Genomic DNA, 17,306 nt, shown 5'->3' with positions numbered 1-17,306 from the left:
TTACAAAAGGCTTCCAGGACTTGCAACAACTTTTTTCACTTAAATAAATATAATGTCTTCAATAAAGCTTCTTTGAGTATGGCAGAGGTATGCATTTTAAATACTTGCAATATGATTCTACTGTAGAATAAGAACATTAATATTTCAGTTTTATATACAGGCCTCCCCCCCCCCATTTACATGATATCGACCTGCACTCAACTATGTATATGTGTGGTTTTGGGAAACAATTAAATAATTCAATTCAAACCTGGAAATGCCAGAAGAGAGCTGAAATGCCCACGTGGCTTGCAAGAAAACCCTCCCTGGAGCCCAAAGAGGACGACAATGAGGGCAGAGGAAGCCCAGAAGAGACTAGAGGCACAGAGAGGCTTTGTTTAGGCTGCTCAGCTTCCTTGCCTAACAGCTGATGTGTGGGGTAGCGCAGCAGCAGCCGCTTTCCCATGCATCCTGTAGCCTCCTGCCAGCCCCATAACTTCAATTCTAGTTGTGGATACTTTCGGATACAGTAGGGTGTTTGGAGAGGGGGGGACACTTTATGCGATTTCAGTTATGCCTGCAGGGGTCAAGAACATAAACCCTGTGTAAGTGGAGGGAGACACCTGTACTTTTCAGAACTATTCCAGATGTTACACAGCATGAATCTTTGATTTGCTACAGATGTATGTATGACATTCAGTTAAATCTGGTTGATTTGCATGTAGAGTATCTGTTTGACACACACTTACAGATATGTGTTTATTGACGGCTTCTTGCCAATGTTCCCCATATCTTTTTGTCAGTCAGTGACCTTTAGGGACTATGTACCTAGTTACTTTGGCATATGTATCTGCTTACTGCAACATTTATGAAGTGCTAGTGGTGAGTGAATTTAAGAAACCTGAGCTATGTTATTCTGTCAACTTCTTACCATAAGTATTTAGGTAGACTTGCTAGACGCACATGGATTAGTAACGTATTTCCAGCTACTAAGAATGCTGCAGGTTTCTTGACCTGCAGTCCTTCAGTGAGAATGAGAATAAAGTCAGGCTTAGCCTAACAGATATATCTGCCCACCAGCCTGTCCATGAACATATAACTTGTCTTCCATCCTTAGCTCTTGTTCCTTTATCTGCAGCCCATCTAGGAGACCTTCTGCCTCTGGTCCTTGCTTGCTTGATTTGGCTGAGATTTGACCAAATTATAATTTACCACTATAGCCCTAACATGTGACATAATTATAATGGTGATTGTCTGGCACCATTTAATTTTGTTAACTAATATAAGCTTCACTCTACAAAAAGAAAAAAAGTTGTTGGTATAGCAAACTTGGCTACAAAATAATCTTAGATTAAAATCAACGACAAGTGTTGCACTTTCTGAGAGCAACCTAAAATAAAGAATATTCTACAACCTCTTAATTGCCAATTGCTGAAAGGTATATAGCAGCTAGAGTAAGCTACATGTAAACAATTAATATTTCCATTATAGTTATGGTTAAAAATTATTGAAAATACAGCACAAATAATTTTTGAAAAGAAAATTTACCTTGTCATTATTAACTTTGTCCAAATGCAAATTGCTTTCACTTCTCCCTGTGAAAGGAACATCAGATTTCTCACCACTAAGAATTTTGTCTGCCATCTGAACATTGGGTGTCAGGAAGGCAAACTCATTCTTCCTGGTCTCAGAAGACAGACACAGCTGGTAGGAATAGGGCAAAGTCCCATCTTCAAAGTTGGGTGGGAAGATGGCACCATTCTTGGAATGAGGAACAGGACCAAAGCACTGTAGGAACCTGGGATGCCCTGATTGACGGAGCTTCATTGTAACGGCCAGAATGACAGTCAAGAGGAACAAGAAGGAGATCACAGCTAAGGCCAGCACCAAGTAGAACTGCAGGTCAGACTGATACTCCGAGCTGCTGGGTTGGCTCTTCATTTCCGGAAGGGCCTCCTGAAAGTTCTCAGCAAACACCAGGTTCAGAGTCATGGTGGCCGAGAGAGACGGCTGCCCGTTATCCTTCACCATAATGACCAGTCTCTGTTTCACGGCGTCTCTCTCCACAAAGGCCCTGGCGGTCCTGATCTCTCCAGTATGAGAACCAACCGTGAAGAGTGCCGGCTCAGTGGCCTGAGTCAGGTGGTAGGAGAGCCAGGCGTTGTGTCCAGAATCTGCATCCACGGCCACCACCTTGGTGACAAGATAATCTGCCTCGGCCGAACGAGGCACCATCTCAAACAAGGCTGAGCCCTTGGCTTCTTGTGAGGGGGACAGGATACGAGGGCTGTTATCATTCCTGTCACGAACAAACACTCTGATGGTCACATTGCTGCTGAGAGGGGGAGAACCCCCATCTTGGGCCTTCACTTGCAGCCGGAACTCTCTGAATTGTTCATAGTCAAAGGATCTCTGGGCATAGATGGTGCCAGTCTCAGAATTAATGGAGATATAGGAGGAGATGGGAAGCTCCTCGATGTTGCTGTTGAGGATGGAGTATGTGATCCGTGAGTTCTGGTCCGTATCAGGATCAGAAGCTTTGATGGTGAAAATGGAGGCACCTGAAGGATTGTTTTCTGGCACATAGATGTTGTAGGATGGCTTCTGAAAGGTAGGGGCATTATCATTGATATCAGCAATCAAAAGTGTGATAGATTTATGTGAGGAGAGAGGGGGAGTGCCATTGTCAGAGGCTGTTACTGAGATATTGTACTCTAGAGCTATTTCTCTGTCAAGTGGACTATCTGTCAGGAGCTTGTAGTAATTGTTAGATGAGGGAATAATTCTGAAGGGCAAATCATCCTGTAAATAGCAAGTGACCTTTCCATTATCTCCACTATCTTTGTCATTCAAATTGATCAGAGCTATTAAGGTACCAGGCAGAGAATCTTCAGAGACTGGGCTAAACAAGGAAACCAGGGTTACCTCGGGGTAATTGTCATTCTCATCAATAACTCTTATTTCAACTTTACAATGTGTCTCTAACCCACCCCCATCTTTTGCTGCAACTGTCAAAGTGTATTCTTTGGTTTCCTCAAAATCCAGTAGCCCTATAAGTAGGATTGAGCCATTCAAAGGCTCTAGACTGAATTTCTTGTTGGCATTCTGTGGTATATTGCTAAAATGATATCTGATTTGGGCATTTGAACCTTCATCATTATCAGAAGCTGTAACCTGGAGCACAAGCGATCCAACTGCAACACTTTCCCTCAAACTGACCTTGTACACCTCTTGAGTGAAAACAGGTGGGTTGTCATTGGCATCTGTGACATTAATCCATATCTGGGCAGTCCCAGTTTTTCTAGGTTCACCCCCATCCAACGCTGTGAGGATCAAGTGAAGGGTCTGTTCGGTCTCTCGATCTAATGGTTTCTGCAGCACTAAATCTGCAAATTTATTTCCATCATAAGTCTCTTTAACATCCAAAGTCAAATATTTATTAGAGCTCAGCTGGTAATTCTGGAGCGAATTCATCCCTATGTCAGGATCTTCAGCTTTTCCAAGGAGAAATCTGGTGCCTGGCAAAGTGGATTCCACAATCTCTAAGTTGATATTAATTTTCAAAAAATGTGGAGTATTGTCATTAATATCCTGAATTTCCACAGTTATATGGAAAACATTTAAGGGATTTTCAATCACCACCTCAAAATTAACCAGGCAGAGTGGAGTTTTCTCACATATTTCCTCTCTGTCAATCCTGTCATTTACATAGAGGTTTCCATTTTCTGCATTGATACTGAAATACTGCATTTTATTCACAGAGACAGCATGCAGATTGCGCCTTCCTAGATCTCTGGCATTCAGTCCCAAATCCTTGGCGAGATTCCCCACAATTGAACCCTTTGCCATCTCCTCAGGAATGGAATAATGAATCTGTTCTGAGGCAGCCCAGCAGGAGAAAGGCAAAAATAAGAGAAGCAGTACTTGCCTTCTGAGTGCCTTGCCATCCTCTTTCTGCCTTCTGCCCATTCTGTTTTCTGATAAAATACTTTTTCAGCTTGTTTTGAACAGGTTTCTCAGCAGAACAAGAGACAAACCCGTTAGATAGAATAATCTCGCTTTTTCTTAGTGTATTTAAACCAGTAGTATTTTCAGCTTCTCATCCAGACTGTTCTTCCTTTGTGCTCTGCTGTTTCCATTATCTGTGCAGTTGCTTTGAGGTATCACAGTATAGGAAGTATCTGTGGATCTGCATCTAGATTGGCTAACAGTGACACTATGAGGTTTAGACAGAGAACTGCATGAGACGCAATCCCAGTTAATGTGAATAAATAGAGATTTTGATTTGGATTGCATACCAATATAAGCTAGTTTATTTTAAGTTAACTGAACAAGGCACCCCCTGAAGTGTGACCTAGTGCTTTTATTCAATATTAATTGTACAAGTGTAGAAATCTTTTGAAAATTGTTTTTGGAGTCTCTTAAACTTTGTATTTTTTTCTTTCCTTTTTTAAAATACCAGTTCAATGGCGTCAGGCTGGGACAGTGTTTATAAATCTGTAAATTAAATAAATAAAACAAATGAACATGCCTCCTAGCTCTACTGCAGCTTTCCCATGTCCTTGCAGGTGCCACACATGGCACAAAGAAGCCATTCTGTGGCATGTTGTGTTGTATGGATCTGGGATAGCTCAGTTAGTAGAGCATAAGACTCTTAATCTTAGGCTCATGGGTTTGAGCCCCACTTTGTGCAAAAAATTCCTGCATTGCAGGGGGCTGGACTAGATGATCCTCATGGTCCCTTCCAACTCAACAATTGTATGATTCTATGGATCATGGTTTGCTTGTTTCACAGAAGCCATGAGTGGTAAGACAGTAAGAAGTCTAGAAGATATGTTGGCTTCACACAACAAATCCTACTATGGCTTGCTTGTGCTGCACATAGTGCCCACAGGGGCGGGAGTAAGCCATGATTTAAAACAAACTATGGCTTAGCATGATGTGCAAAGCAGCATATTATGTAGATATGTATATTTTAGGTCTGGATCAATGGGATGCAAAACAGGTGACTGCCTAGGGCAGTTTGCAATCTAAGATATCTCCTCAACTATCTTCTGAACAGATGAAACAAATAGTACAAGATGTTTGTCACTTTAAAACCTGGCAACGTTGACCTGCGTGCTCAGTATTGTATTAACATTCCTATTGTTGTTGTGTGTTTTTAATTCACATGAAAAATATATAACATAGGTGCCCATTCAACTAATGTTTTTGATGCAAATGATTGTGATTTCAGTCAAATGCACGCATGTGTATTTGTTGTCTTCCATGAAAGCAATGAATCCTGTGTCCAGCCCTTGCATCAAAGTTTTGTAATGGACTACAAATGCAATAAAGATACTCAACAACTGAATAAAAGAATAAACAAGAACTGGAAGTGTAAATGTGTTTCCATAGTGAAATATGAAGATGACACAATTTCATTAGAAGCAGATCAAATGAAGACTAGAAATCACAGAATAGTGTGGTAAAATAAGGACGGTATGTTTTTCCTGTTTGTATGCAAGAAATTTCCTGCTCATATGGAAGAACTACATATCACTGTGGAGGGTGGTACATGCACTTCCATCAGACTCTTTATTCCACACAATGTCTCCCACCAACATTTCCTAGTTGTCTAAAGCAAAGTTTTGGTACACATTGGCATTGTCTATAAAACTTCCAAAAACAAATTTGGATACACTTTCTCATTTTTCTCTTTGAACAACTCTCCTCCACCTAAGACAACAAAAATATAGTAAGGGGAAGGGCAAATCACATTACCCTGGTATCTCTCTATTTACAGACCTCTGATTTTATTCTGAAGATCTTTTGGTCTCATGGCACTGAATGCCTAAATGTCCCTACATTGCATGGCCAGATAATAATGCTTCATAGGGCTTATAGAGCTCAGAGGTAAAAAAAGACAAAGCAACTATTTTGTGAAGAGTTGTAGAGAAGCTGAACATACGCCAGCATTGTTACTACTGCTACTGTTAATGCACAATTAGATGTCACAGGCTCCAACTAAAAGCAGCAGTCCCCCGCCAAATATATTGTTATGAGTTTGTGGGTGCCAGACTCCCCTAAATTCCTGGACTCAACACAGGTTAAAATGTGAGACAGGTGAGCTTCCTTATGAAGTAACCTGGGAGATGAGCCATTAAGAGAAAACAAAGGAACGACAATGGGCCATTAAGAAAGCAAAAGCTCTGGGCCAGACGGCAATTGGGTGGGCCCCTCCCCTTCCTCAACTCAGATTTAGAAGACAAAGCCAGAGTTTTACAGTAGAGTTTAGGATTGGAGTGGAATGAAACAAGGCAGGGTTATTACATGGGAGGCTGGTATGCATCTTCCCTATTACATCTAGTTTTGATAGTCTTAAAAAAATTAAAAACCACCTCCTCAGTCAGTGTTCAAAATCTGGAAGGAAAGGGGGCCCTTTCGTCACCACTCCTTCACTCCCAGAAAAATTAGTCAGATAACGCCCACACCCATAGAACTAAAGCAGTATGCACACGAAAGCTCATACCAATAACAAACTTAGTTGGTCTCTAAGGTGCTACTGGAAGGATTTTTTTATTTTATTTTGATTACAGCAGACCAACACGGCTACCTAACTGTAACTAGTACTAACAGAGCCATCACAAAAGGTAACAAACCTAAATGCAAAATCAGATGCTCAATAAAGAAGAGACGTTGTTAGGACTGGCCAATGCATCGCCCAGGACGGGTTTGAGAGCCAGAGCACAATGGTACCTTCACCTGGTGGTATATATGGCACCTTCATCATATATACTGAGGCAGTTTCACCCCAGTGCCTCACATGGCTAGGCCTAATGCAGCTTGTCCCTCGCTCCACTTTTCAACATTGCAATGTATCACTATATCACAATGTCTGGTTGGTGATACATGGCTATGTTGAAAAGCTGGTAACGCCCAACCCTAGACATTGTATGACCTCCACGTAAGCTTTGTACAAGCATATCAGGCAGTAAGACTGAAGAAAGGCATGGATTAGATAGATCTCTAAGAACTGTGAGACAGTAACAGTTATTAGGAATTTCTGCAGCTGTGAACCTTGAGTGCAAATAACACAAGAGGAAAGTTAAGAACATGAAACAAAGCCCACTCCAATAACCAGGTAGGATAAGGATCAGAAGGAGCTACGGTGCTGCTCAAATCTGAAAGGGTGGCAGGGATGGTGTCAGCCAGCAACATAGTCACAGTGGCTAAAAGAGAGAGAGGTGGCTGCCACTAGACTTATCCTAAGATGATTTATTATTTTAAATTATGTCCTAAATTGAAATACAGTATTTATTTGAAACAATAAAGTAATTGCTTCATTATGTAAGGACCCCAAAATACCATGTCTCTTTAAATATTTGTTATAAAAAGCATAAGCAGGCTTTCTCTAGGTTTTGTCATGCAATAATAGAATACTGAATATTGAATAAAGGAAACCAAAGTCTTGACATTTATGTACTCACCTGATGGATTGCTGCCTCCTCCGTAACTGTGTTAGAATCACCTATAACTAACAAAGGGCCTGGCTTATCAGGAGCCTGTTGTGGTGTGAGAGTATTGGTACAGCTTCCAATTGGGAAAAATATCTGGCTTTTCCGAGAGCCTGAAGTAAGTGAAACCTCATGGCAATAAGACTGAAGAAATGCCCGGACGCCATCAATTCCCACAAACTGGGAGATGGGAGCACCATCAAAATGCATACTTCCATTGTCACACAACTGAGAATTTTTCCATCTGCGAAGTTTGAGTGCCAGTAACACAAGCAGGAAGGCAAGGAACAAGCAAGAGACAAAAGCCACTGCAGTCACCAAGTAGAAGGTGAGATCTGACTGTGGGTCTTCAGATACTGGGACGCTGCTCAGATCAGTCAGCATGTCAGGGATGCTGTCTGCCAAGACCACAGTGACAGTGACTGATGCTGACATTGGAGGCTGCCCATTGTCCTTGACTAAAACCACCAGGCTTTGCTTGAGGGCATCTTTCTCCAGAAAGAAGCGGGCCGTCCTGATCTCTCCCGTGTGGAGCCCCAGAGTGAAGAGCCCTGGCTCGGTGGCCTTGATCAGCTGGTAGGAGAGCCAGGCATTCTGGCCAGAGTCCGCATCCACGGCCACCACCTTAGTGACCAGGTAGCCTGGCTCAGAGGAGCGAGGGGCCAACTCTATCCCTGTGGAGTCGTTGGTGGGAGGGGAGGGGAATAGGATTTGGGGAGCGTTGTCATTCTGGTCCAGGATGAAGAGAGTCACTGAGATGTTGGAGCTGAGTGGTGGAGAGCCTCCGTCCTGGGCCTTGACTAGAAACTTAATTTCCTGAAACTCTTCATAATCAAAGGAGGTCAAGGCATAAACAACCCCAGTTTCAGAATTAATGGAGAGGTATGAGGAGAGAGGGGATGTGCTGATCTGACTTTCAGTGATGGAATATACTATTCTGGAATTCTCTTCCCAGTCTGGATCACTTGCTTTCAGAGAAAAGACTGAGGCACCTCTTGGATTATTTTCTAGGAGATAAGAGGTGTAGGCTGACTGTAAAAAGAGTGGGGGATTGTCATTTGTGTCTAACAGCTGCAGTGAAATAATTGCAGAGGTTGATAATGTTGGAGTCCCATTATCATTTGCTGTAACAGGGATATCATAGGTCGCCACTTGTTCCCTATCAAGGGCTCTGTCTGTCACTAAAGTGTAAAAATTGTCCATTGTTTTCTTTAGTTGGAAAGGAAGGCTATTGGGAATTGAACACATAACCTCCCCATTGACTCCTGAATCTTTGTCTTGGACATTTAAAATGGCAATGACAGTTCCAGTTCGTGAATTCTCAGGGACAGAGTTGAGTTCAAAAGTTATTGTTATTTCAGGTGCGTTGTCATTCAAGTCTGTAACAAGGATCACAACCTTTGATCTGTCACTTAGACCGCCCCCATCCATGGCTTGCACCTCAAATTCATATAAGGATGATTCCTCAAAATCAAGATTCCCAGTTAGGATGATTTCGCCAGTTGTGGAATTTAACAGAAACATTTGGGAGTCCCTTTTTGTGATTTGTTGGATAGAGTATTTTATATCTCCATTGATTCCTTCATCCATATCAGTCGCTCTCACTGTAGAAAGTGTGGCTCCCTTGGGAATATTCTCATTGACACTCACTTCATAGACAGGTTGGCTGAAAATTGGTGCATTGTCATTTGCATCAAGAACAATGATGTGGATTTGCACTGTGCCAGACCTGATGGGATCACCTCCATCAGAAGCTGTGAGGAGTAGATCATAATCTGGTTGCTCTTCCCTGTCCAGAAGTTTCTCCAATAACAACTCAGCACGTCTGACACCGTTCTGTCCTGTTTTTACATGCAAAGAAAAATGGCTGCTGCCTGTGAGTTGGTAGCTCTGTATTGAATTTATCCCCAGATCCGGATCCTGAGCTTCAGGAAGAGGGAAGTGGGATCCAGGTGTAGACAATTCACTGATTTTTAGTTCCCATCCCTTCAGCAGAAAGAAGGGAGCATTGTCATTTATATCCATGATTTCTACTTCAACAACATAAAGCTTTAAGCTGCTCTCAGCAATAACTTGAAACTTTAAGATGCACATTTCTACCCTTCCACAGATTTTCTCTCTGTCTATTCTCTCAGAGGTTTGTAAATGGCCAGTATTGAAATTCAGTTCAAAATACTGACTCATACCTGTACTAGTTACAATGCGGAGTCCATGGTCCAAAAGCTGCTTCCGATCTATCCCCAGGTCCTTTGCAATATTCCCCACAAATGAGCTTTTCTGCATCTCCTCTGGAATGGAGTAGTGGATCTGTCCAGAAACTGCCTTCCAAATATTCACCATTACAAGGCATTGTATGATTATTTCTTTGTAACTCCAAGGCCTCTGTTTTCCTTCCATTTCCTTCCACAAAAAGGAATACAACTAGTTCTTGTTCAAATAGCTTTTATCTGTCCTTTTTTATTTTTAAAGCAAAACCTGCATCATTTTGTTCCCTGAACTGTCAGTTCCACCCCAGCCTATCTGCAAGAATGGGCAGGCTGGATCGCTCCATGTGTTAGTCTGCTGGATTGGTGAACAGCGACACCCAGAGTCACAGTGAGAAAATGCAGGTGCTTCACACTAGAGTTGTGATCATTCTGCTTTTATCATGATTTTTTTTTCTGCTGCTTATGCAGAGGTTATTTGATTCAACGTTACAGGACTATATTGCTGCTATTCAATTACCATTATTTTCCAGGACAAATAGCTCTATGTGCAAGGTGTACAGTAATATATATGAATGGTGATGTTATTTTTAAGTTTCAGGTGTCCTCAGATGTTGCCAACATTATAGCGGACTAACAAATTAGTGTCTGTTCCTATATTAAAAATGGGAGAAAATTATTTGCATTTGCATTGATGGGGGAAGGGGATTGCTGATTATCTTACACTTAGGAGGCCTAGAGTTTTCTCTTTTTATTCTTGTTTTTGAACTTAAAACAACAACCCCACACTGGTCACAGTGGTGTGAGGCTCTCTCTCTACAGCTTCTCAGCGGCTGCATTTTTTGGGAGTGATGGAATGCAACATAGGGTTGTGCCATTCCCAAGGCATTCCAAGAAGTGCCTCCTGCAAGAAACTGGAGAGTGCATTGTGACAATTCCCTCTGAACACACTTCCTGCAGTGCCATAGATGATACATGAAATGATGTAGCATCACCTCCCCAAGGCATTCCAGGAAGTGCAGCTGATGGGAAGTGGCAAAGAGAGCCTTGCACTACTGCTAGCGGTGTGCAATTTTTTAAAAAAAATGTGAAAAAGCAAGAAGAAAGGGGTTGAGAACCTTCAACCACCTCATAAAGTAAAGAAAGGTAAATGAAAACTCCCCTAAACACTTTGGTGAAATTTCCATTCCCTCTACCTAAACAAGAGCAATTTTTCTTTTTCTGGGGTGGGGGCGTTGCAGTAATTAAAAGTGGTGAGCAGTTACAGAAAAAGCTTCATAAAATTAAGACTTAATTTGGCATTATATATATAAGCAAGTCTTCAAAGATTTGTGCCTCTCCTAAAAGCCTTTCTCTTCTGTCACAGCTCACCTATTCTCTGAAGATGAGGGCATCCAGAGGAGAGCCTCAGAAGCAGATGTCAGTGCTCAGGTAGGATCATATAGGATTCCTCTAGACTCCTTTCTCTCTCCAACTTGCATCTGTTTCTCGGACACCTCTGCATTTCCATTTGGTGCCCAGGTTCTTAAGTCTTCACACTGAAGTGCCTTCATTATTTTCAGAGAAGTGGAATTGTTGTGTCTTATTACTGACAGCCGATATTCATTAACCAATTTAAGTTGTCTCTCTTCAACCAAAAAAGTAAAGAACCGAATGTCGATTTAAAGAAAGGCCACAACTGTATGTCACATTCACCCCAGCAGTGTAGGTACCTTCTTCTAAACTGAAAGGAGAGTCCATCTTGCCTTGTCTGCCTCCTTTAGGCAGCTCCACTCCGACTTGGATCTTTGGTTCGGTCCTAAGGCTGATCCATTTGCTGCCCATTTGTGGACCAGAAGAGGCTGCTCTTGCCATTGGTTGTCACAGGCCATTAAACATCTGGGATCAAGACCTCCTCCCCTCAGGGCCCACGGTTCCTCTATTTCCTTAGTGAGTGTCTCCAATAAGCTTTCTTTCATGGAACACTTCAATTTCTTCCCTCCCTTATCCTGTAGTTGCACATTACAACTCGTTATAATCAGTTCAGTATACCACACTACCGAACGGCACCTAATTGAAGCATCTGCCCCACAGTTAAGGCAATGCCATGCAGGTAACAAAATCCTTCCACTACAATCAATCTGATCAAACGATTATGTACCTTCCAACATTTCTCCAATGAAAATAGGGACGTGCCTCCTGGCCACCCAAAAGACTTACCAGCTAATCCTAGGTGGATGGACTCTCTGATGGGACTGGGAGGAAGTCGGTCCAACAGCCTACTTCAGCCAGACCCAAAGAAGGCTTCCCCACAAGACAGAGCTTGGGCCTAGTCTAAACCGTCTCATCTTCATTTACATGTGGGCAAAAATGCCCTTCCCTTCAGCAAGAGAGGGAATTCAATGGGACTTGCTCCTAGGTAAGTGTGAATAATCTTTCATTTATTTAGGGTGCTTCTCAAAGCTGCATTCCAAAAAACAAACTGAAGCTGGCTGAGCATTTTCTTGAGCTTTAAGTTTGACCTCCTCAGAGTGGCTGTTGGGAGGCCCAAACTCCAAATGGTGTAACTGCAGATCTCAAGCATGAAGTTAAAAACATATAATCATCTAGTTATTATAAGTTATTATGGGGGGGAAAGGTGTTGGTACTCACCATGAAGTTGTTACATAAGTGCCACACTTTTAACATTTGATAATAAAAAGGTGCCGGTACTGCATACACTTGAGTATCCCCAGAAAAAAAAAGCACTCCTTTTATATATAAAAAATTATCATCAGTGGGCATGCATCTTGGCTACAATTCTAAGAGCAACTATTAGTGTTTCCAAAGGCACATCCAACGGAAAGTTTGACCTTTTTTTAGCTGAACGGTCATTCCAGTCCATGCCTACCCCACCTCTTGCTCATGCCATATCATAAACTGTTTATGATACTCCTATCAGTTGTTTTTTTTAAAGAAAGCTTGTCATGTGAGTGACGGGGTGCATTAGAAACACAGATCCAAACCTCCTTTGGACGGGCAGAACTACCCATGCTCTTACCAAATAAATTAAAGTATATGGAGTAGAGTGCATTAGTACCATTCACAATCCACAGAACAAAAAATTAAATTACACATATCTAAAGGAAGACATCAAAAACTGTCAAGACTTGCATGAATAGCACTGGTTAGATTCATTCCGTCTTACACTGCAGAATCAATTCACAAGCATCCAAATGTGTCTACTTCAGAAGTGTGTTAAATTCTGTCCTCCAGTATGATGGAACAATGAAAGTTAATTGCCCACTTTTCTTATTTCAAATTAGGTTTCGTTTTCAACTTTACAAGCATCTTGCTTACATAGAATGCAATCCTTTTATTTGATTTTGGCACCTGTCATACCTTTTGTTTGTAGAGTGTCATACACATGTTTTACATTTATTCTTATTTTTCAGGATTTATATACCACTTAATTGTGAAAATTTCTAAGCAATTTACAAAAACATAGATAGCACTATATAAAAATAGTAAATAATTTTATTTTCTATAAATACAGTCAGCTTGAAATTTCTTCATTTTAATAAAAGTTTCACCACATCCCCCCATCCCTCAAGTTAGAAGTTATTGAGAGATTGACTGCTGCCTGACTTTAAAACTGCTCACAATACCAACAGCATCATAGTACATTAAATCACAGCACGTGGCCAACAGTAACTAAGAGGACAATCTTATGCTCCCCTAGGAGGGAGGAGCTTTAGGATTCTGTGAAACTTTCTGGGTTGACAGAGAGGGAGGTCCCCTTGTGCAGTTGGAGACCTGCCAGAGAAGCTCTGTGCACAGTGTAGGACAAAATAATCATTCCTACATGTTCTGTGTGGCAGGGCCCACAATGATAAGAGATCATTGTGGACTTTAGGAAATGTAAACTGAATATTCAGCCACTTATTATTGAGGGGAAGTGTGTGGAACAGGTCTCGGTGTTTCGATTTCTGGGAATGGAGTTGAGAGACGACCTAACCTGGGGAGAAAACAGCAAAGACCTGATAAAGAGAGCACAGCAGAGGTTACATTTTCTGAGAATCCTCCAGAAAAACAATCTCTCAAAGGACCTGTTGATGGCTTTTTACCATTGCACTGTGGAGAGCGTATTAATTTATGGTCTGTGCGTGTGGTTTGGGAGCTGCATGGCCAGGGAAAAAACAATGCTATCCAGGGTTGTAAAGACTGCAGAGAGAATAATTGGGTGCACTAATTGGTATTCAAGTCTCCAGGGCCAGATGAACTGCATCCAAGAGTATTAAAAGAACTGGCAGATGTGATCTCAGAACCACTGGCAGTCATGTTTGAGAATTCCTGGAGAACAGGCGAAGTCCCGGCAGACTGGAGGAGGGCAAATGTTGTCCCTATTTTCAAAAAGGGGAAAAGAGTGGACCCAAATAATTACCGCCCAGTCAGTCTGACATCAATACCAGGGAAGATTCTGGAGCAGATCATTAAGCAAACAGTCTGTGCGCACCTAGAAAGGAATGCTGTGATCACCAATAGTCAGCATGGATTTCTGAAAAATAAGTCATGTCAGACTAACCTGATCTCGTTTTTTGACAGAATTACAAGCCTGGTAGATGAAGGGAACGCAGTGGATGTAGCCTACCTTGATTTCAGCAAGGCATTTGACAAGGTGCCCCATGATATTCTTGTAAAGAAGCTGGTAAAATGCGCTCTTGACTATGCTACCACTCAGTGGATTTGTAACTGGCTGACTGACCGAACCCAAAGGGTGCTCATCAATGGTTCCTCTTCATCCTGGAGAAGAGTGACTAGTGGGGTGCCACAGGGTTCTGTCTTGGGCCCGGTCTTATTCAACATCTTTATCAACGACTTGGATGATGGACTCAAGGGCATCCTGATCAAATTTGCAGATGACACCAAACTGGGAGGGGTGGCTAACACCCCAGAGGACAGGATCACACTTCAAAATGACCTTGACAGATTAGAGAACTGGGCCAAAACAAACAAGATGAATTTTAACAGGGAGAAATGTAAAGTATTGCACTTGGGCAAAAAAAATGAGAGGCACAAATACAAGATGGGTGACACCTGGCTTGAGAGCAGTACATGTGAAAAGGATCTAGGAGTCTTGGTTGACCACAAACTTGACATGAGCCAACAGTGTGACGCGGCAGCTAAAAAAGCCAATGCAATTCTGGGCTGCATCAATAGGAGTATAGCATCTAGATCAAGGGAAGTAATAGTGCCACTGTATTCTGCTCTGGTCAGACCTCACCTGGAGTACTGTGTCCAGTTCTGGGCACCACAGTTCAAGAAGGACACTGACAAACTGGAACGTGTCCAGAGGAGGGCAACCAAAATGGTCAAAGGCCTGGAAACGATGCCTTATGAGGAACGGCTAAGGGAGCTGGGCATGTTTAGCCTGGAGAAGAGGAGGTTAAGGGGTGATATGATAGCCATGTTCAAATATATAAAAGGATGTCACATAGAGGAGGGAGAAAGGTTGTTTTCTGCTGCTCCAGAGAAGCGGACACAGAGCAATGGATCCAAACTACAAGAAAGAAGATTCCACCTAAACATTAGGAAGAACTTCCTGACAGTAAGAGCTGTTCGACAGTGGAATTTGCTGCCAAGGAGTGTGGTGGAGTCTCCTTCTTTGGAGGTCTTTAAGCAGAGGCTTGACAACCATATGTCAGGAGTGCTCTGATGGTGTTTCCTGCTTGGCAGGGGGTTGGACTCGATGGCCCTTGTGGTCTCTTCCAACTCTATGATTCTATGATTCTAAATCAAATCTATGCTGCCAGGTGTCATAAGAAAGCGGCAGAGATAGTGCAGGATAGTACGCACCCCAGAAATGATCTCTTTCAGCTTCTGCCTTCTGGAAGAAGGTATAGGGTTATAAAGGCCAAGACTAGCCGCCTGAGAAACAGTTTCTACGCAAATGCAATTCTGGTTCTAAATGCAGCATAAGGGGTCTATATAGTATAGTGTATTTTATATTATAGTGTATTTTATAGTATAGTATAGTATAGTATAGTATAGTATAGTATAGTATAGTATAGTATAGTATATTGTATTTTAAAATGGGGTTTCAGAGTTTTTAGGGGTTTTTGAATCTTTTATGTAGTTTTTCAACTTCATTGTTCTGTATGGGACAATGTATATCGTATATCGTATAATTAAAATTTGAATTATTTATATTGGAAGTAAATTCATATAAACATATGTACCACTTACAGCATATATTAAATTTAAAAAAGGATATGTAAACACTATATTTTCTAAATAAAGAATATTCATTCTGTTATCTGGTAATCACTCACCTTCACTTCTCCTAAATATATGAGCCATAAAAGGCTACTCAAACACAGTAGAGGAAACCAACAGAGGTGAATAGAAAAACTCTACAAAAAAACCCCACTGGTGTATGACACTCTTTTAAGTCCTACTGTGATTTGACAGCATCTGTTATTACAGAATGATCCTTGCTTGCTTGAAATATAATATTCTTAAACTCACAATAACAGCAAGTAAATTAAATAAAATAAACTTATTGGATAATTCAGCTTACTATATAGTGCAGAAGAAAGAACTCACCATATCAGTATTCTCCTTTTCAGAACTTAAATTACCTCCACTGACCATCAAAGAAATGTCAGAGCTGCCATCGCAAAGGATATTCTCTGCTATTTGGACAGTGGGCTGCAGGAATGCCAGCTCATTCTTCCTGGATTCAGAGGACAGACAGACCTGGTAGGAATAAGGCAAAGTTCCGTCCTCATAATTGGGTGGGAATATGGCACCAGCCTTTGAATGGGGGTCAGGAATAAAGCACTGAAGGAACGTGGGGTTCCTTGACCTTCGAAGCTTCATCAGAATGGTCAGAATCACCGTCACCAGGAACAGAAAGGACACCAAGGTCAAGGCCAATACCAAATAAAACTGTAGATCAGACTGATACTCTGAGTCATTTGGTTGGGAGTTCATTTCTGGAAGAGCTTCCTGGAAGTTCTCAGCAAACACCAGGCTCAAAGTTGTGGTGGCTGAGAGAGGAGGATGCCCATTGTCCTTCACCAGGATGACCAGCCTCTGCTTCACTGCATCTCTCTCAAGTAACGCTCGGACTGTTTGCACCTCTCCTGTGTGGGAGCCAATGCTGAAGAGTGAGGGCTCTGTGGCCTGCAGGAGATGGAAGGAGAGCCAGGCATTGTGTCCCGAATCAGAGTCCACGGCCACCACCTTCGTCACCAGATAACCCGACTCAGCTGACCGAGGCACCATCTCAAAGAAAGGGGAGCCCTCTGTTGATTGTGAGGGGTACAGGATCTGTGGAGCGTTATCATTTCGATCCAAAACACATACTATCACTGTGGCACTGCTATTGAGTGGTGGAGAACCTCCATCTTGGGCCTTCACTTGAATCTGAAACTCCCTGAATTGCTCATAGTCAAAGGAGCGTTGGGCATAGATGATCCCAGTCTCAGAGTTAATGGAGACATAGGAGGAAAGAGGCAGGTCCTTGATGTTGCTGTGAAGGATGGAGTAAGTGATTCTGGCATTGCGATCCAGATCTGGGTCAGAGGCCTTGATGTGGAAAATTGAAGCTCCAGATGGGTTGTTCTCTGGAACGTAGGCAGTGTAGGAAGATGTTTCAAAGGCT

Source organism: Podarcis vaucheri (assembly GCF_965113315.1).
Source record: "Podarcis vaucheri genome assembly, chromosome: 8".
Taxonomy (NCBI): Eukaryota; Metazoa; Chordata; class Lepidosauria; order Squamata; family Lacertidae; genus Podarcis; species Podarcis vaucheri.
The sequence above is the reverse complement of the archived record's forward strand: the minus strand, read 5'-3'. Positions refer to the sequence as shown.